The sequence below is a fragment of the Micrasema longulum genome, unplaced genomic scaffold (assembly GCF_059751315.1).
Source record: "Micrasema longulum isolate JH-2025_06_02 unplaced genomic scaffold, ASM5975131v1 h1tg000117l, whole genome shotgun sequence".
NCBI classification, from domain to species: Eukaryota; Metazoa; Arthropoda; class Insecta; order Trichoptera; family Brachycentridae; genus Micrasema; species Micrasema longulum.
Window position 1 is genome coordinate 404,598 of NW_028277323.1, and position 23,268 is coordinate 427,865.

Sequence of the window (23,268 nt, forward strand, 5' to 3'; positions counted from 1 at the left end):
AGTAGCAGAAAATATATTTTAAGAGCGAATGAAGGTGTAATTTTATTAATAATCGTATTCTGTATTCATAAGCAAAAAGGCAGTTTTTTGTCAAAAATCACAAAATGAGTGAAATATGAGGTAATATTTTGCAAGAAATTCGAACCATTTAAGCAAATATTATAGCAATGAGGACTAAAGAAAATATCAGTACGAACTTTTAAAAAAAAGATTTAAAGTTTTTTAATAACACATAGGTTTTATGCCTTAGAAGCAATTGATATACTGTATTTTTACTTATGACTATTTACAGTTTTTATTAATTTGTATAAACTTGATAAATACTGAAAAGTGTCATATCTCAAAATATGACTTGCAAATAACTGCCTTTTTTTGCATTTGACGGCAGTATTGGTGTTCAAAACTTTTAATCCAGATATCTCTGCTTTTTGTTTTTGCCATGTAACAACTTTATCTAATCATGTCTTCAATTATGACCTACATCATTCTAAATTACTGTGATGAAATAATACTAAATCGGGATAATCTAACAACTGATCATATCCCGACAAATTAATAAAATGAAGTATGTAATAGCACGTTGATAGGATCCGACTTCACGTGGAATAATAAAATGTTTCCATAGATTTGTTTCACTTTTACCGCACTATTATCTTAACGGGTGATTACAGCCAATCAGTATTGAGATTCAAGCACACATAAAGGTGGCTAAATGACCTACCACGTATTTCATTAAACGCCATTATTTATCACTATTTATTTATTTAATATGCCTAACGTACTATATATTCGTGATCTGGATCTTAAAAGTGGTATTAAATAGGATGCAACATAGTTAATTGATTATATGTATATATTTATTTAACTTTTTATACATAATGCTTATTGGCTTATTGCCAAATGGCAATTTCTTCCAACCAACCAATAAAATAAAAGTTTATTTTTAGAATTCAAGTTACACAACATATTCAATATTTTTTTTATTAAAAAGCTAAAGATATATAAATATAGAAATAAACGTATTTGTTTATAAATTACCTTAAATCAAAACTATTTCTCAATGGGAAAAAGGAAAAAGAGGAAAATAGAAAGAAGGAGAGATTAAGGAAGAGAAAGGAGATATTTCTTCAGACGTGATTTAAACAGAGATAATGTAGAAACATCTTTGATGGTGGATGGGAGATGATTCCACAATCAAGCCGCATGGACACTATATGAGTTATAGAAAAAAGAGGAATTGGAGATGGGTATTAAGAGAGCGCCTTAAGAATTAGAACGAAGAGGTAAACCATGAACTAACTACTGATAAGCGTTGAAAATTTTCACGCAGGTATATAGGAGCGTTAGGACTATGAAGTACATTGAACAGAAGTGAAAGGGAGTGATAGTCTCTCCGCTGTCTAATTTTGAGCCATTTCAGTTGCCTACGATAATCAGAAATGTGGTCATATTTCCTAAGACCAAAAATGTACCTTATGCATGTATTCTGAAGTCGTTTAAGTTTATCGAGTTGCTCACAGCTTAAATCAGTCATGGAAACATCAGCGTAATCTAGAATGGGTAGTAGTCATGCTTGTACAAGGGTGCATTTAGTATTAATGTACTGCCGGATTGAGGAATTTGGTGGTATTATTTCGGAACTAGTAAATAACAAAAATTTCAACAACTTATTAGAGCATTGTTACAATGCGCGATTTACATCAAATTCCTGTTAAATGCCACCATAAATATTTAACGCTCAAAGGGCATTTATTTTATTTTTATTTTACACGGCTAACCGCCATTTATTGTACATAGTAATACAAAATTAAATATACTTGATACATTGGTACATGTAATGATAAAATTAAAATAAAATAAAACACATGAAAAATTATACTTTTTATAAACTAAATACAATTGTAGAACCAAGTTAAAATGGAAAACAAAAATACAGATAAGATGCAAAATAGACATGTATGTAAAAAGAAAGCTTAATATAATTAACGTAAATTTAAAGTATGACGTGAGATTCTAGACATTTTTTGGTTTGTGAATCACTCGTGATAAAAATATTTACCATGTTCCTAAATTTATTAGCAATAATTCAAATCCAATTAATAACGTTATTGTAATAAATTGATACATGCTAACCGTACTTAAAAATATAACACAAATAATCAAATCTGAAAATGTACAGAAAAAATATGTGAAATTATTAGATATGATAAAAAATTTAAATGAAGTAAAAAGAATGAAGGAAAACACAACGATTCAAAGTTATAAAGCAATGAAATGAATTTTTTAAGCAAAGTTAATAAAGTTTTAGGGTAAGCAAGGAGAAAAAGAGTGAGTGAGGCATTATTATCACGAAAAAAGAAGAAAAAAAATCGAATGCGTATAAATATGATGAAACTGAGTTATTACTACGGCGAAATGAAATTTTTCATCCACATGGTAAAGAGCATTAATTCCTCATTTTTTATAATAAATCACTCCCAAATAAAAAAAAAATGTATCAATAAACATATATTTTAGAAGAAAATATTACTATAAAGCCTGTCATTGAAAAATATACGATGTTTGAAGTACGGAAAAACATTAATTTGTCTTTCGTAAAAAGTTGGGATTTTGGAGATACCGCATTTTACCTCTCGAATACAGATTAGTGATCCAGAAGATATCTATTTATCAAATAATTAAATGCGTCTAGTCTTTAAAAATATTTAAAAAAATAATCGGAAACAAAATACAAAACACTTGTAAAATAAATTAAACAAGTCATCCGTTGGTTTGGACATGTAGAGCTAATGGACAGCGGAAGAACGGCTAAAATGATTTACGATGCGAATTTTGATGAATATAGAAAACTAGGAAGACCGAGAAAGACATGTCATGACCAAATCCAACAAATACTGAGATTGACATGTCAAAAGTCGGAATAATCAGCGCGCGTGCATGAGAAGATGTAGGATTGTAAAGGGAATGGTGGAACATTTAGCGATCTCCGTGGTGTAGTGGTTAAGACAATTGACTTAAAAGTTCTGGATTCAATTGCCGGTGAGAACAATTTATTTATTCATTCAAAATTACACTAGTTTAAATATTTATGAACTTATTAAGGCTTTTTAGGCTATGCCCGTGTCAAGCCACAATAAATAACAATACAAATACGTAGTAAAATTAATTAGATCAAATTATAATGACATAGAATAACAATCTAGAAAAAAAGGTAAATGTAATAAATAATCAAATTCCAAAGAATACAATGCAAAAAAGATAATCAGAAATAATTTTTAAAATATTAATTATACAAATTAAGAATCACACATAAACAAATATACAAATAGTGGTATCATTAAAATCAACAAAATAATAGTAAAATATAGTAGTATTAAAAAAAAACAAAATAAGAGTATCATTTAAATCAACAGAAAAAGAATATATACATAAAAGGATAATTGAAATGATAATTGAGATATGTTTTCTAGAAACTCATACAGTAAGAAATATGAGAAACAGGAGCAATAAATCTTATGCCAAATAATAGTACGTACTAAATTAAATTATACAAAAATACATAAAGAAAAAAACATAAAAATTATCAATATAAATAAAAAGCAAATAAAAGTAAAAGTATGGAAGGAAAGCAGATTTGTAAATTTTTGCTAATCTCGAACTTTTAAAAAATTGACAACCTCATCCCTCTCTAGACCTGTTGTAGCGCAAAAGAAAAAACGAGGTCTGTATGCAAAGAGTAATATGGTTTTCTTTCCCCTCTGTTTACTACTAAGGAAAAATATCAGACAGCTAGCCCACCATATACCGAACATCGCACCTGAGGACATGAGTCTGTTTGGCGGTGGCCACGTACACGGAAAAGTTGCTCGTTGCCGAACGAGAAAAGCTGCCTGAAGGACCTTTCTGTAATCTGGTGGCCTTAGCAGCTTTGTGCTAAAAGGAGGTAATCCAGAAGTACATAATATGCACATGATTGGATTGAGAAAAGAGGGAAGTAAATTCTTCACTGGCTGGGATTAAATTGATTGGACATGATCAATTGGTCAAAATGATTATGTATAAATATCAGACAGTGGAAAATACAGAAATTACAAAATAAACCATAAATAATAAACCTTCCAACCTGAAACTTAAACACATATAACAATAAACATTTAAACCACTCTCTCCGTGTACCCAAAATGCATTTTAAAGAACGAGTTTCCTATCGGTTTCAAGCATGTATACTAAAAAACACCTTTTTTTGACAAAATTTAGATATCTTTTTTCAAACATTAATTTTATGTCCATTGCTCATACAGGAAACTTCATTTCACTTTTTGTAGATTAAATTAAACATAATAAAACAGAGACGAAGAACATTTTAGAGTAGGTAAAATAGAAGTTTAGGCATCTACGGGGCTTGTGATATGTCATTGGCTGGTTTAAGTGGCCACTTTACACACTGTGTAACATTCACTATTCTGCCCATATTTGAACATTTACATTCCTTCAATTCTTTCATGTGTTGATGTTTGTGAGATTCATCTAATTAAATTATTTTACCTTCACCTACATACTAGGCAACGCCTGAAAATATATATTATTTGTCAATTTCAATTTCAAGAATTAAAGGAATATAAATGTTCAAATATGGGCAGAATAGTGAATGTTACACAGTGTCTAAAGTGCAGTGGCGAATGGTGATTTTGTTTACAGGTAAGCTATAAAAAAATATCAAATATTTGTACCTACATAGGAGGTACATAATATAATGTAAGTAATATTTACTATAAGTTAATATTTTTCTGTGGTTTTGTGTGATACAACAACTCTCATCTATGAAATCAACTCAAACGATGTAACTTCGTGATTGTTCTAGTATTTTATAGTGCTAAAAATGGCCGCGTGGAGCGCTATATGTCCTGCAATATGACGCATAAAAGTAATTATGGTCTTATGTCAAAAGTACTATCTCAAAGAAAAATAGTCCTTAAAAAATAATGTTTGAAATACCGTTTTCCAAATCAAGAATCTTCAAAGAATTTGTGTAATCTGCAAGTTTAATCTAGGAGAAAAAACCCGCACTGGGGTTAATACATTCAAAATATAGTGTCTTCATTTGTATGAAAAATAAGCAAGGATAATAGGATAGTTTCTTGGCTCACCGCAGGCGCTGGGCGCGCTTTATTAAAATTTATATTTATATTAGGATAAAAATACATACGTTGGAAATGATTAAAAATAAATGTCAATTATTTATTTGTTTTTATGTAAATAAAGTTACAATAAAACATTATTATGGTTAGTCAAATAGAATGGTAAGCTGCGCATAATCGCTTCTATACACGGTTCGCCCCTGGTAAAGTGGCCACTTAAACCAGCCAATGACAGGTCATAAGCCCTGTATATGCCTAGATTTCTGTATTATCTTTTTTTAAATGTTTTTCATCTCTGTTGTTATATGTTAATAATAACAGCTCCCCAGGCAGTTGAATCCAGTTTTTGTCTACAAAAAATTGGACAAACTCAAAATATTGTCGATTAAATTAAAGATAAATGCCAACTTCCTATTGTTATACGGACTCTGGTACGTTATAAGAATAGTAAAAACCTCTTTTCTTTCTTAACGATATGTATAATTTGTATTGACGACCCGATTTTGAGCGGTCAACGTAAAATATGATATATTGCATCAAGCAAAAATAGTTTAATATTAGATGGAGATAAACCAAAGGAGAGCTCATTTTCGCGAGGCATGAAAACAAATTTATCGTTTCTCGAGGCGAAAAGGGCCGTTCGTATGAGAATCAAATGGCTATTTGATGGAACTAATTACAGAACAAGTCTCGATGGTTTTTTAAAAAATACACCGTTTATGGGGAACGCAAAAATACATTATATTTTTAAGTTTTTTAACAATATAACATTTCCCCGATTGGACTTGTTTTTCCCGGTTTACTAACAGGCTAATGAACTAACATACCTGATCGTCGTCAGAATTGGGAAAATTAGATTGAGGGGGACAAACAACTTGACTATATAGGTAGGTATATCCGTATAATTTAATGTAATTAACAATATTTAAAAATAAGTTTTTAACCGTTCATTGAAGTTTAAATTTGATTTTGCAATGTGCGGATCTGAAAAGAGGCCCTTAAAAATGATCTAGGTTAGTGGTGGGGGATTTCAAAGTTACGCTTTTTTAAATTTCATGTCCAACTTAGACTAAGAGGTTTTTTTTGTATTACGTGTTAACATAAGTTGTGTGCGTTTTTTTCCCAATTAAAAAATGAGCACCAAAAGTAAAACTCAACGGTAATAATCATAGGTCATTCAAAAGAAATTTTTCTGCCTTACAAGATGTTGTGTTTGCTTTTACGTTATATTCATTATTTTATTTAATTGCAAGCCTTCAAAATGGAATGCTACTAGTAAGTAGACGAAAGTGAGCACTTTCGACACCTCCTTCTGTTTGCGTTCAATCGAGGAAATAAAGCTGCCAAAGCTGCTTGCGATATTTATGCTATGAATTATTGACTAATTTGCTGTAAAATAATGAAAGAGAATACATTATTAGTTATTTTTTTTAAATAAAAAATTGTGTCCTCATGTTCTCCATTTGGATGAAAACAGACACAACTCTGTTGAAACAATATAAAATCATCTAATAAACATATATTTCATGTCAGTCAACTTATGAATCGAACCCAGAATTTCAAGCATGGTTGGTGAAGCCGTCAACCACTACACCACGCGACGGAGGTTTCTTCCATTTGATTTCCCTTTTCAGGATTTTTACTTGAAATGAACCTTCGATTTGAAATACTGGCCCAGGAATTTTGGTTCTATTTCACACATACTGTAGCTGTATTTTTCATCCTTCCAGACGTAGAAAAATTAAGTGATATCTTATAATTATATTAAGAGGCTATATCATTGAAAAGTGTAAATCCTTACCAGAGTCAAAATGTTTTCACCCCTTCTATCCCGCAATAAGATGCTGCATGATCTGAAATAAAAGATACTGTTACAAGACTAATCCAATAATTATTCATTCATCAGGAAAGTTCGATAACTAACAAATTAAAAACCAATTTATTTTCAATTTTCTATTTGATTTTGTTGTGCGCGATTTTCATATATTTTTTATGGAGTAAATAATTATTTTCTGTCGCACGTTGCATCGATTGGGGTATTATCGATTAGTGATAAAACGGATAATGGCCGGATACCGTATATTTGCAAGTCCCTGAGCCGGATAGCTGGATATCCTGCCTATAGATATAAATTTTCTATCATAATTAAAACAAAACTTTTAATGGGTAAAGTAAAAAGGGTCTTAAATATTTTCACGATATTTTAATGACCACTTATCGATCAATGAGTTGCATAACCGTATGGTAAATAGGTTTATTAATTGAATAATTATAATGATTTTCGGTAGTTTCACCCCTTGGGCTTCATTTTTCTTCATATTTTTTAATAAAAAATAAGTTTTAAAATACGCTATAACAAATAAATCTCATTTTTTCTCAGAATTTCCCCTTGGTTTTGCTAAATGCTGTATAAAACAAAATACGCAGCAGCGTTGGGAGGATCATTACCGCGCTTCTTCTACAGGTAAAATCACTAAAATGTTTTTCCCAACGCTGGCTGATGCAGCAAACTTCCGTCATCATCACCAAAGTACTTTCGAAACGACCCAAATTTTTACCGGACACGGAGCTATGAGAAGATATATATATAGGTTTAAATTAAGGAATGATGACTATTGTCCATGCGATGATATTTCTTCACAGAGTATAGAACATCTGTTATTTCAGTGCCCATTTTTCAGTTTGCAACGCCATAATCTTGAAGCAGAATGCAGGAAAGATGGAATATCCTTAACAGATATCCACACTGTAGTTAAAAGTAGTTATCACGCGCTATTGTTCTTGAACTTTGCAGTGGTGATTGGACTCATAAAGGTAATAAACCAAAATCAGTGATCGAACATCCCATTTCCAAGACAAACAAAAACTTTTTTTTCCCGAGTACCTTAGCCTTGTACATGACACGTAAAGCTACTAAATACAGGGGTCCAAATATATATATAAATAATAAAAATAATAATAATAAAACTCATTGGAATTTTTACCAATAATATATAATAACACTACAAGTGTCAGGTATTCTGTATTACCTATCATCAGGTATAAATAACAGGGTGTTTTTTTTTATTTTAATTCAAAATGTTTTTCCACAAAGTAAATTCTGAAACAATAAATGATATAAACATTGTTTATTTATGGGTGTTTTTTTTCTTCAAACTGATTACTGACGAACGTTTTAATGTAAAAAGTCAGTTATTCAAATAATGAAGGTTCTATTCTTTTCCCCAAATATGGTCGATATCATTGAATCAATCAAGTGTTTTCGCAGTTCAATGAATATTAGGTATTCGCCGGATATTGAGCTACTATCCGGTATCCGGCTGGATAGTAAAATTAGGCCGTATACCGGATAGTTACCGGATATCCGTTTCATCTCTTTTGTGGATACACCTACCTACGAAAAACGTGTTTGTGCATCGCATGAAATACCTAACGCACGCCTGCTCGCCAGCCTACTGAAGGTCTGAGATATTTTGATGTGCAAGTTGGTGAGCTGTTCTGCGTAGAGTATTGTTATGTGATTTAGTTAAGAGTTAGCAAACGTTCGTTACAAGTGTTGGATAAGATCGCGAGGTAATAAATCAGGTGAATGGGCCCGTTATTTGGCAGTGAGAATTTTGTATTAAAATGCACTGTGCGACTCCGAACCTTCGCACTACAAACGATGAAATATCACAACATGCGATATGCGTGAATTTCTACGGAGCTTAGAAACCATCATCATCATCATCATCATTACCTTTCTGCACCTAATGGTGCATAGGGCACCCTGATGGTATATAACTTGCAGTGAAACGTGATCATTTTTGTTACATGAAGGTAAAATTGTTAGTCTTACGTTTTAGGTGCCAGTCTAGAGACTATGAAACATTCTGGCGTAAAATACCTATTTAAATAAATATTTTATGTCAGCCATGTCGAGAATCGAACCCGAGACCTCTTGCTTGGTATGCAAATGTCCTGACCACTACACCACGAGGCCGACAGAAAAGCTTAGAAAAAAAGAACCGCTTCGAAACCAGGGTTTAAAAATATGTTATTGTTATAAATATCAAAATATCAAATGTATTTATGTATTTATTCATTTCAAATTACATTTGTATACAACATATTACAGCTTTTAAGGCTGTGTTCTTGTTAAGGATCGGGTTGTGATCCCGTGGCTCAGGTGTCCCAGTGTATCGGACTCACGGACCAAAGGTCTGTGGTTCGAATCCCACTCTACCCCTACTTGATTCCCATTTTATTAGTTGTTTACAACTCGTTGAAAACGGCACTCACAATAAAATATTTGGGTAAATCATAAGAACTCAAATATTATAAAAAAAGCCATAATAATTAACAACAAAAAACTATTAAGTAAATTATAATAATTAATAATCGCAAATGATACAATATAAAAATTGAAAAAAAAGCAATCCAAATACTTCGAGAATAATAATTACATATTAAAAATAACAATTAAATTTAAAAATATCAATCTACATAAAAGTATTAAAAACTTATAAAAGTAATAGAATAAAAATCATACCAATGAACTAACAAACATAAACCAGTATACAAAATAATAATATCTTTAAAATTAATAGCATGTATAATATAGTACATAAATAAAATTGTTATAATAATTTACATTTGATATATAAAGTATAAATTAAAATGATCAATAAAGCACAAAAAAACGGTTTAAACGACTAAAAAATAGAACAAAATATCAGAATATAAAAAGCGGAAATAAAGATAAGTATCAGTAAGGGAGAAAGCAAAAAAGGATACAATAAATTATTTCATCCAATTACATATATATATATATATCCGATTACTAGGAATGCTGGGCAACCACTTATTGTTGTGGAGAAGGAATATTCATTTAGGCGTTCAGTTTTTTAACCGATTGGTGGGACTATCTACCATGATGCAGAACTAACCTGCCAATGGTTATACCTGTATGCAGAGTAATCGTGTTATTCAATCATATCGCCTCGCATATTGATATATTTCATGACAGTGGGATTTCTCTTAGGAAGGCAATTTCCAAACTAACATGTTTGTTCATTTTAAATGACTCTTTTTCTTTTATTCAATCAATCTGTTATGTATACACGGTTATTCAGGGCCAGACCGCGAAACTCCATATAAACTTTTCTCATGGTAAGCTTTAAAGAAATCCCATTAAAAATGTCCGAAAAGTCATTGAAAAAAAAAATAGTAATAATGTATTAAATCCTTAATTTCTTGAACAAGCAGTCTCATCATTAACTCCTACCTCTCCTACCCAGCCACTTCCAATGAAACTACGTATTAAAAAAAAAAACAAAGTAATTTTGCGCGCATATTATTTTCAATTTCAATTTTTATTTATTTATTAATAATGTGCTGGGGTGTCCCGTGCCTAGGAAAACATTTAACAAATGTGAAACATGCCTTAAATTAGTTTTTTAACAAAGTTAACATAATAATAATAATACAAATAGGTAATTAATCTAATCAACCTAATTATCGTTAATATAATAAACAATATAAACTTAAATAATCATAACAAACATAACCAATTTATACAGACTAATAGAACAAATTTCATAAACAGTACACACATTTTACCTACATATTTGACTTGATCCACTCATCGATCCGTGCGCAACCCACCTCCACTATCCATTTCTTAATATCAATTTTATATTGAGAGTACTTACTGATTGCATATATGAACATTACAAAATAGAGTATCTTAATTCATACAAAAAATAAAAATCAGAAGTCAATAAAATTATTTATATATAAAAATAACACGTAAGCATATATAATATCTTGAGAACAATATGTTAAAAAAGTAAGAGAATCTTGCTATGAAAAATTCCCTCAGAGACGTAAAAAATGACAATGTCCCAAGAAATATTGTTCAACATGCTGCTGCGGTTTCGGTTTCGTACAAAAATTGGCCGAAATATCGGTTCAGTCAAAACCTGCGGTCGGGATGTGTCGGATTACTTTCGGCTGTACTCGGATGCATCTTTTGCCCGTGACTAAGTTCTCATAAGTTCTAAGATCATTATTATTTATATTTTTGTAATTCCTTTGGAGTTCATAAAGTAAAGTTCCTACAGCGTGCTTTGAAGAACTGTTACGTATAAGTTAAGCTAAAAATAAACAAATTTACTAATTAAATTAATGCATTTTATTTCATCGCGTATTTCATTAAACCCTTATTTTAATGAACTCGTAAGGTTCAACAACAATTTTTTTTAGTTTTGGCGTTTTGAAATGAATTCTACCTTATTTTAATAAGATTTGGTTTCTAATTACGTCGCTCATTAATTACGGCTACGTTTGTGCTTACGTTTATTTTTTGTGAATTCTCTCTGGGCGTAAATGCATGAAATTTAAAAAGAAAAAAACGCAGACAAGTAATAAATATGCACCGCACCGGTGCGGTGAAGTAGCATTCCTTATATCCTAAGCAGGTTAAATGTTTTTTTTTCATATACTAAGTGGTTCCTTCACCTCTTCCCGAGAGACGGGGCTGATGGGGTGGTAGCATGCAATTATCTGGCCATAACGACCTACTAAGGAAGTAACCCCAGTGTACGAAAATGGTTACAACAACAGAAGGGAAGTCAGTATAATAAGGGGTGAATAAGGATAACAATCCCTAGAATAAGGTTGCGGTTTAAGTCTCCTAAGTGCAGAAGTTAGTTCTGTAAATTACAGTATAATATGAGGTGTCCTTCTTTTACAGCAATTTCAATTTAAATTTTATTAATTTATAATACATGTACATTACAAAATATAGTACCTTCACTCATACATATGGAAAAAATAAAAACAAATGTAAATAAAATTAAGTGCATAATATCTTGAGAATAATATGTAAAAAAAGTAAGAGAATTTTGTAACGAAAAACTCCCTCAGAGACGTGAAAAATGTCGATTTCCAAAGTAATATTGTTTAACACAGAGATAGCCTTATCAACAGGCATAGCCATTGGCAGGTTGGTCTTGTATATTGGGATGTGGAACAGTCTATGTGACGCTGTCTAAGGTATTTATCCGGAACATAATAGTTGATGCTCCGCATAACTTCAGGGTTGTTAATAATACCGCGCAACAATCGAAATAAATGCGTAGTCAAATACGCATTCCTTCTGGTCTTCAAACTGTTGTAACCGCACACATCCTGGAGAAGCTCAGCGGGAAAAAGCCATGGATAATATCGGCACTCCCTCATGCAGAGAAACCGAAGAAATTTCTTCTGAACCCTCTCCACCATACGAGAGTACTTCAATTCACACGGTCCCCAAATCATCGAGCCACTCTCGAGTCTACTTTGCACCAACGAGTTATAAAGAATTCTCAGTACTCGTGTATTACCAAAACCCTGGCTATACGCAGGTCTTTTAGTTCTTATACTGTCCATAGGGCTCGGCTCTGGAATCATCTCCCATCCACAATTAAAGATGTTTGAACAGTTGCCCTGTTAAATCACGCCTAAATAAACATTTCTTTATTCGTTCCTCTCCTCTTTTCCTCTCCTTTCATATCCTTTTCTTATTTAAAACAGTATCGATATTGATGTTAAAACATATTAGTAGTTCTTTTTCAGTATCTTTTAAATGTGTTTATTTTTTCACTACCGGAGAGGATACTTTTTTTTTATACAGAGGAATTTTCATACAAATATATATAAATTTTCGTACATAAGAATCGGATTGTAGTCCCGTGGCTAGTGTCTCGGACTTAAGCTAGGGTTTCCTAGGACAGCGGTGCCCGTATCTTAACGGCCGTAGTGAACGGTGATGCGGTGGACAGCCGTCGTAGTGGTGACTAGAGAGTGGTTTTATTTTTTAACGGTGTTATCAACACCATTTTTATAGGAAACCACTCTCTAGTCACCGTTACGACGGCTGTCAGCCGCATTAATGTTCACTACGGCCGTTAAAATACGGGCACCGCTGTCCTAGGAAACCCGAGCTTTACGGTTTAAAGGACAGTGGTTCGAATCCCACTTTACCCCAACTCGATTCCCATTTTTCTAACTCGTTGAAAATGGCCCTCAAAATGAAAATGAAAAAGAAAAAAAAAAATATATATATATATATATATTGATTTTAGTTTGTACAGTCTCGATATACTTCGATAAAGATAGCGTTAGTAATCCTTTTTGGTACGTATCGAGACGGTATAACGAAAAATCGATATTTATGTACGAAAAAGCAAATATTCGTGTGAAAATTTCAAGCATCTTCTTTGGTAACATGTAACAGAACATGGTTAGAAAAAAAGTTTATACAGAAAACTCCATTTTACTTTAAAGATAAAATGAAGTTAAATATTAACTTCCCATTGTAATACGGGTCCTGAAGTGAAGGACTGATCACCTTACCTTCATGTAACGGATGATCGAATAAGACCGCATTCGGTTAACAAATGCGGTGCCATAAGCACCACTGGGTGTGGAAAGGGAGATGATGAAGATGACATACGTAAATAGTTTATGGAAATTCAACCAGACAATAATAATGTTTCAGAATAAGATAAAAATATTAAAACCAATCTCGCATACATAATCCAATTTTTGAAAATTTGTTTTAGATTTTCAAAGCGGATGAAACATAAAATATCATATTATTTTCGGTTCCTCTTAATAAAGTTACCGTTGAACAGCCCTCGAGCAATTGATGTGAAAAAAAGAAAACAAATATAATTTAGCATTTAAAGTGATTAGTTAAAATGCGCCGGAATTTAAATGTTTATTTTTCATAAGTAAATTGTTTTATTTGTTCTTGGTAATAATTTAAAAATATGTTTTATACTAACTCAATGGAACTTTGTGGCTTTTACGTGTAAAGAGAAAAATACATTCTATAAAATATACACGTAATTAACGCCTATCTTGGCAGAATGAAAAAATATTTTTTTACATATTTGATTCTTGAAAATGCTTCAGTATCCGAAACAACTTTTTTTATTAATATTTAAAGCATTTATATTGTAAGTGAAAATTATTGATGGAAGTTCATTGTAATTTATTTTATAATAATATAAACTTGACAAATTAGAAGTTCTCGAAATTAATATATTAAAAAATAAACCAGACGTAGAATTACTTAATGAACAGATAAACACACGTGCATTCTCCATTACTTTACCCATTGTAATATATTTTTACTAATGACTTTTTACCCTTTGTTTTTCAGAAATAATAATTTTCAAAAATCACACTCACGAAGGACGGGACACTAAAAATAAAATAAAATACTTAAACTCATTAAAATAGCATTAAATCAACTCATTAGTTAACCCGAAATTTTTTTGATAATGATCCTTAAGATAAAAATAACTTTATTTAATTTACTTTCATATAACTTTGAATTATCTATCCTTACCTCTGTTTTGTATAAATACATTGAACTCCTTAATAAAGATACTAGTCTCGAAGATGTCGCGAAAGCGATGAAACCGGTCACTGGATATTCCAAATTTGTGGATTAAAGTATCACTCGTCTCTTATTTATATAATAAAATATTTAAAGCATTATCTTTGTGGTCAAACATTTCACTAAATGTTTTTTAATATTTTTATATAACTACTTACTAACTTTTTTATGTCTTCCGGTTTCAAGACGTACTCGTCTCTTCGTCAGGACACCAATCAAACTAACATGTAAAACCCACTATACATCTTCACCTATAAGCTAATCATTGCATAGAATATTGAAGTTCAAACATAGGCAGAATGACGAGTGTTAAAAAGTGTGTAAAGTGGGCACTTAAACCAGCCGATGACAGTTTATAAGGTCTATAAATGCTTAGACTTCTATATTCCCTTCTGTAAAATGTTCTTCACCTCTTTTTTTTTTACTATACGGCACAAGTGCCTTTTACAATATAAAATATACAATATAATGAGTTAGTTAGGTGTACAAAAATTTAAAAACAATATTAAAACATGGGTATAAAAAGAAAAATAAAAATAACAAGAAATATATATAAAAAAATAAGGAATAATTTTAAAAATATATATTTATACATACATAAATTGTCTATGTTTTTATAAATGTATGTACGTGTATGCGCATGGGCGTATGTACGTGTGTGTGTATGTACATGTGTATATATGTGTATATTTACATACACATGTGTGTATATATGTGTATGTCTGTATGTATATGAATCAAAATATGTATCCGAATAAGTTTAATTTTGTTTGTCTGTGTTCTATATTAATTTGTTAAGTATTATAATATATTAAAATGTAATTGCCTAGCTTGGAACGGGGTATGTACCCTTGTTAGCTGGGCAAAGTGAATATGGAATTGTATTTTGATAAAGAGTGTGAATAAATAAATAAATAAATAAAAATAAATATATATATTTACATGTTTGTCAGCATACGAAAGATATAAAAAATATAAAATGAATAAACACCAGATCATTAGCATAAGTAGCTTTTGCAAATAATTAGTTAATTGACTATAGAACATCATAAAATATTTATAAAGAGATGATTTGAATTCACAGAGACTCGAGTTAAAAATGTCGATATTGTGGTACATTTGTTTCCTAGTCTGTACATACGCGTTTGAGAATGGTGACAATAATATATACTATTTTGTCTAGTTATAATATATTCATGCTAATAACTCCCAAGGGGCTTGAATCTAGTTCTTGTCCACAAAAAAGTTAAGTTTAATCAAAAAACATTTGGACATACTCAAAAAATTGTTAAGTAAATAAATATTTTAAAAAACTTGGTTATTTTACCGCGTTGTGTGAATTCGTACCTACGATCCGTCTGCAATAGGCCTATGTATGTACATAGCGCACAGTGCGCATGGAAAACTGAACATACGGAACATAACATAGGACAGACTGACAACGACCGAGAGATGTCAAAGTGAAGTAACAACAGAGAAAACATGTCAAGTCCAACGCTGCACTGTGGTGTATATAAAACTTCACAAAAGAAAATAAACAAACTAAAATTAACTTCGACACAAAACTTAATTTTAAACAGCACACATATTATATGACCCGTACGTCACTTGAATTACTGGGATTACTTAGCAGATTCTCGAGAATCTAACTCGTCAAAAAACCGGAAACTCTTGTATTTATTAATATATTGAGTTTTTCTACTGACATTTCTTGGTGGAACTGCATTTTAATTATAATAATAAAAATACTTTAAAAATATTTTTTTTATAAATTTTTTAACCAGTGACCAGTGTTTTTACCAGTCTGACGATGTCGGTCAGGACGAAACCCGGTCACTGGTAAAAAAATTATAAATAAAAGTGGAATAAAACTATAAAGTATTTTTATTATACAACATTATTTTTTGGTATGTGTATTTTTGTACATACACAAATCTGGATTTCTCCCGAGGGGGAGTAGGTATATATTTTTTTATCAATATTCCTACAGAGATGAGGTAGAATTTCGCATTATCATTATCGCGATATTCTGCATTCTGTTTTAACATCCACATTTCCACAAATCTTCCATCTGTTGCCTTTTGTGAATGCCTAGACTTCCACGTTTACTTTTCAAAATAAAAATATTTCCCTCCTGTTGCAACAAATTTGTATCGTGAGTAGTTTAAATGATACCTAACTGCATCAGTAGCTCAATCACAAATAACTATCGACGTATCTAAAAACATGCTAAGCATTTGAGCGATCACAATAAACAATAATGAACATATAAGTTATCGCAGTCATAAGTAAACGCGTGTGTAATCTCTAAGCCAACGCTCGTGTCGGTTTTTTTTGTCTTTCTCGTAAATAAATACAATTCACCGGAGAAAAATCTCGGCGTTTACTATAAAAAAATAAAAATATATTGCATTTGCAAAATAGTAATGAGTATCTATTACAATTGACACACCAACCGCCGGCTAAGTGCAATAAATAGCATGATAAATAATAAATAAATAAATAAAAATCTCAGTTTTTTAATATTTTCCATATTTACACCGGCGAAATTCAAATATGTGATTGCGCAGTAGGATTATACGTCGCGAATCGTAAATATATTGACATTTAATATTAGGTGTTCACGGATGTTCCTTTGTGATCGCGATTACGATAAACAACCATGGTGAGAAATTGTTATCGTCGATAGTAATTTGTGATTGAGCGACTGACGTACTATAAAGATTTATTAAATATTCGTCGACAGGATTATCAATTTACAGGGAATAAATAATATCCGGAAGGAAATAGGAAGGATATTAGATGCTATTTATGAAGAGCGCAAATTATTTAACTCTCTCCGTTCTCCGGATAAAAGGAGATGAATCCTTCCAAAAGGGAAACCGATTTTCTCATTTAAGAATCAATTCATAAAAATAAGTTATGATGAAATTTACAAACTCATTCATCTCCAAAAAAAAATCCCAACAAAATTTAAATAAAATTTAACAAACGCTAAGAAAAATATTTTAATTGTCTTATGATTTACATACCCATAATTTATTTTATGCTCGTTTAACAATAAAAGTTAAACTGCGTTTGACTATTATATGGCCTTATAATATGAATGAAATGTGAACTGAATTGTGGTCCCGTGGCTAGTGTCGTGGACTTAGTCGTTGGATCAGAAGTCCGAGGTTCAAACCCCTCTCTTTCCCTATTTGATTCCCATCATTTTTTTATGGTGAGTGGCTTCCAAAATTGAAATATTTAAGTAAATTATAAAAACACAAACCTTTATTGAAAAAAAATAAATTATACGTATTAGTAGAGCCTGCCGGTGGTCCAAGCGAACACTCATATTTATTTTGTGTTGCAACGCACACTAAAATATTTTATTTGAAAACTTTCTGTCGCGCAAAGGCCATTCAAAATTTTAATAACCTCTACAATCATGTTTTTCAATCCTTTAAGACCGAGTGTTCATTAACATCCTGCGAATTGTTTCTCTAACATAATATTTTGTCTATTTTAACTTAAATTATATTGCCGTTATAATTTATATTATTATTAGTCGGCGTGATTTGAATTGTTTTAGCGTTATCCAATGAAGACACAGATTCAGCAAAAAAGGTCTTGTCTAAACAAAAGAAATTTCTAACTAATCGGGAATCGAAAAGAACCTCCGTGCATTGTGGTGTGTTCCTTTTCAAGAGTAGTGTACAAGTCTGGATTTTGTATTAAAGAAGAGACCATTGCAGGAGACTGCTGCTAGATATTGCTAGATATAGATGGATATATGTACTACTAAGCGTGTTGTCCAGATACTCCTACCCTTTGAAATATATGTATGTTTATATATTAATATTACATTTTTAAATCACAGGTCCTTGCCCTCATAGAGTTTGGGATACATTATTATTGTATTTTTTTGTAATATGTATGTATTTGTATGAATACATAAAAAAAAATGTAAAAAATAGTGAAATAAATAAATACGTGAAATCTAAGATTTATTTACACATAATACCTAGTGAAATTAAAAAATAAATAAATTAATTACTGGTATCCCTAAGGACACACGTCTATTTTTTTCTGGTTATGTTGGTAGTAGGCATTACAAAGAAAAAGTTTGTTTTGTAGTTTAACAGCTGGCTTCTGGCTGGTTTGTTTATTTTGTAGCTAATTTCTGTGGTCCCCTTTAAAGAATATTTTAGACAAGTTAAAAATATGTATTACTAAAATCAAACTAGTTTAATTGAATGAATATACGTTCGTTGTAAAATAATACCTTAAACATGTTTGATGAATTTGGACGATTTTTGTCAGTTTAAGCCCAATATTTATTAAGAATGAACGTAAATAATTTCATAGTTGTAAAAATGTCAAAAAAATCATACAATTCCTTTATTTGGCGCAGAATGCAACATATTAATTTACATCGGCATGAATTAATCAATGCCTGTGAGGGTTAATAAGTAATTTTTTTAAACATGTAAAAAAATATGTATATTTGACAGATTTTTACAATTGATTTATTTAAACGCTTTATTTTATAGTATTTATTTATATTTCTACACGTACATCTTTTTACATACAAGGTCGGGTATCTCGCATAGAAAATGTCTTCTTACTAGAGATATCTCAGAAGAACATTCTCTTTCTTTCCTACTCTGTCTGTCCTTAGCCGCCGTCTTCCAATTTGCCATCTGCAGAAGCTGCGCTGCATCCTTTCTCACTTCATTCTCTCATCTCAGCCTGGGTCTTCCCACTAATCTCCTTCCACCCGGGTGTCCGCTCATTAATCTTTTAGGAAGGCGTGAATAAGGCATTCGCTGTACATGCCCAACCATCTTGGTATATATTGTACAGTTCTTCGCTGTACCGAATGCGCCACTGATTATCCTCTCTTACTGGTCCGCAGATTCTTCCGCAAGTACTTTTCATTCGTTCAGCATTTCAGGCCATCCTCAATGTCAGAACTATCGCCTCACACTCATATGCCAATACAGTTCGAACAATTGTTTTGTAAACGGTAATTACAGTTTTTCTGAGGACGTTACGAGATTTGAACACTGGCAGCAAAGAAAAGTATGTTTTGTTGGCTGTTGTGAGTCTTTTCTTATTTCTGCTGGATCCTCATTTTTCTCTGTAATACTGGAGCCCAGGTAAGTGAATTGCTCGACCACTTCGAATGACTAATTATCTTTATATGGGACACTACCTCTTACTCTGTGCGATGGATTTCTGCTCTGTGTCATTATTTTTGTTTTCTCAACATTGATTTGCGGTCCCACATATCGTGCAGCTGTTTCCAAGGGATCAAAGACCTCTTTAATGGCTGTTATTTATCTTCCGACAGTGTTGGCTACTCTTATAACAAATATTGGAGCCAGTGTCTATCAGAGTTCTTCTTATGACATGTTAGAGCAGAATATTAAAAAGAGTCGGGGCCAGTCCGTCTCCCTGTTTTAATCCCTAGGATACTGCAATTTTTTTCGTAAGTTCTCCGTCTATTTTGACCTGACACCTGAGTCTGGCATGGTCGATTTAACAAGTCTAATCAGTTTCTGAGGGATTTGAAATTGAAATACATTAAACTGATAAATTCAAACTTTGAGGTGAGGTCTGACCAAATGAAATTATTTTAGGTAGATTATAAATACCATAATATGTTCATATAGGTTAACTATCGAACTTCAATTTTTTATTATTTGAAAACATTCCTTCATTTATTTTAATAACATATCTGCATATTTATCTCAAAATCGGATATTTCGGGTTGATCTCAATGTTGCATTGGGCTAGCAATTTCGTCAAATTGAGTTTTTGTATAATATAGTCATTTAAATTAAAATTTAATTAATAAAGTGAATATTATGGGTTATAAATGGAGAATGTAATTAAAATAGAAATAGCAATTCATTTTTAAGTAAAAAGTAAAAACCTGCACAATAGTTTAAGAAGTGTAATTTGACATTTTAATATGAATAACGAAGAACGTCTCTGACACTAGAGGGTATATTATTCCACAACCCAGCAGCTACCAGCTACTACTGAGAAAGAGAAGTAAAACAAATCAAATTGGCGAATGGGTATTGGAAGTGTATTATACGATATAATTTGAAAACGTGAATTTTATTTTTTATTTAATGTCCTAACAAATATGTTTTCACCAAAAATCGTTATGATTCGGTACTGGTGCTGGAAAATAAATATTTTAATTTATACACTGGAGTCGATAGGATTCATAAAAATATGGCGAATAAAAACCCTGAATATTTATAGCAATTTAAAATACGAGGTTGAATATAAAAGCGCAAATTTATGATTATTTAATTTCTTAAATTTCTTCTTGTCCGAACGGATAAAGAATACAGTTCTGAGCGTGAGATAAACACAGAATCCCGGATGAGTGTTGGGAAAAGGATTTCCTTCTTCAGGTTTTTCACCTGAGAGTAGCCATCGAGTCAAAAACACTCGTCCGGATTCAAGTTCTTTTCCACAGAAACATAACTAGGTATGGTATTTATCATATATGTTTATTTACATGCAGTATTTTGATTAATATACTATCTGTAATATTGCCATATATGTATCTATATAAGTATTTGTGTAGATGTTGATGTAACAGGAGCTGGCCGGAGTAGAGGTGCCTAATAACCCGCGACAGTGGCTCGTTTTTTGGCTCAACATCTGGACAGTACTTATGTTTGGTGCTTATATTTTTACTGTTATTTTCACGTATATATATGTATGTGTATATTGTGTATATGTATGTTTACATTTACATATGTCTACTTATTTATTTAGATACCAACTATTATAACTAGGAACATAATATAAATAATGTAAATGAATGCCTCTACAAGGGTCGGGCACAAATATGTGTTAAGAAAAGAAAAGTATCACAAATTAATAATATATATTTATGTATATAGGGTAAACCAGGGTATTGTCGGCACCCTCACGGTAATTGGCAATCTCTTATTCAAACTCAGAAAAGATGGTTATTATTCTATCTATGTTTTTATGATTTTTGTGAAGTTAAAGAGTTGAAACCTTTATTGGTTCGGGTGAGATTCTGACCGAATTATTTCACCTAAATGGTAGGCAACGTCTGTGGGCAGAATAGTGAATAATACACAGTGTGTAAAGTTTCCATTCAAACCAGTCAATGACAGGTCATAAACTCTTCAAGTGGATCGGAAGACCTGTTGACGAATGACAACAGTCCGCCTTTTCCTGACGAGCTTTCTGTGGTTTCCTCGTCACTAGAGCAAATGCGGAGAGGCTCCTCAAACAGGTCACAGCCGAAACATCACATCCGATCCTTACATAATGTATCAACTAAATAACTAAACAGTTTTTCATTGAAGTTAATTTAGTAGAATATTTTTTTTTTTGAAGTAAACAAATAAATAACTATCCATTTGAAATAAATATAAACCTTGTACATTTATTTTATTTATTTATTTTAAAGAAACAAACAGTCGACAATGAAATAATAACATTAAAAAAAATACAGTTTAAAGACAGACCAGCAAAGTTTCTAAATAAAAATCATACATATTATTCAATTGTGTTACAACAAAAGGATGTGTTTATGTGTATTTGTAAGTGTAAATGTGTGTTTATGTGTATTAGTGTAGGAGTAAGTGTTCAGGAAGGTGCACAATTAAATAGTAAGTGAGATCGTATCGCAGCCAGAAATAATAAGTCTTAATTTATTTAAAAATAAATTAAGGGGTATGTAAAATATATCAATAGATGAAAAAAAAACATAGTTAGAGCAAGAACGATAGAGGAAAGAGTGTTGTGCATACAAGCAAGGTGAAAGAATAATGCAACTCACACATAAAAAAAAGGTCATAAACCCTGTAAATGCCCAGATGTCCATATTCCTTTCTATAAAATCTTCTTGATCTTTGTTGTAATATATTAATACTAATAGCTCCCAAGGAGGTTGAATCCAGATGTTGTCAATAAAAATTTGGACATACTCAAAATATTGTTGAAAAATATCTGTATGTATTCATCACTCTGCCCGGATACAGATATTTATTGTCGCGTTAAAATTTACACCATTTACGGACGTAATTTTTTATTTTAAATGCGGATGTGGAAAATTACCAGCGATGGAATCGCATGAAAATACCTATAACTCAATAATATTTTTTTGTTACAGTTAAAGTTATCAGTGGGTATGTAAGCGATGAAATATCAGAGGAAGAAAAATATGTTATGAAAATGGTAAAATAAAATCATGTCTGATATTATATCTGGCAAAAAATATTAAATTTGATTTCAGGTTGACTTTTTCTTTAGAAGGAAAAATTACATCGATTTTTTAGTTTTTGTACGTTCCGTAGCAAGAAAACCGATAAGATGGTAAGAGTCAACAGTGTTTCAATTCGATTCATTTATTTAAAATAACATTTACATTACAAACTAAAATTCAAGACGTACATATTATCAAAAGACAAAAAATACATAAAGAGACTCTTGTCAAAATAGTAGGAGAATCCTGCCCCGGAAACCCCCTTCGGATACTTGGAAAAGGGCCCCGATTACAATGGGAAGTTAACATTTATCTTCAATTTTATCTACCAAGTAAAATTAAGTTTTCTGTATGAAAAGCAGAATACGCAAACAATTTTTTTCTTCTAAACATGTTCAATTATAGGTTACCGACGAAGATACTTTAAATGTTCATGA

The 23,268-nt window shown here is 31.4% G+C and overlaps 1 protein-coding gene across 3 annotated transcripts in view; it reads right to left on the minus strand.

Annotated features, from left to right (window-relative positions):
• LOC148284470 (uncharacterized) overlaps positions 1–23,268 on the minus strand; it is a 341,832-nt gene that overhangs the window by 41,174 nt on the left and 277,390 nt on the right. For all 3 annotated transcript variants that reach the window (XM_088239925.1, XM_088239931.1, XM_088239917.1), the window contains one exon: positions 6,940–6,991. The gene's annotated coding sequence lies outside the window, so the exon portion shown is untranslated. The remainder of the gene's footprint in view (positions 1–6,939; positions 6,992–23,268) is intronic.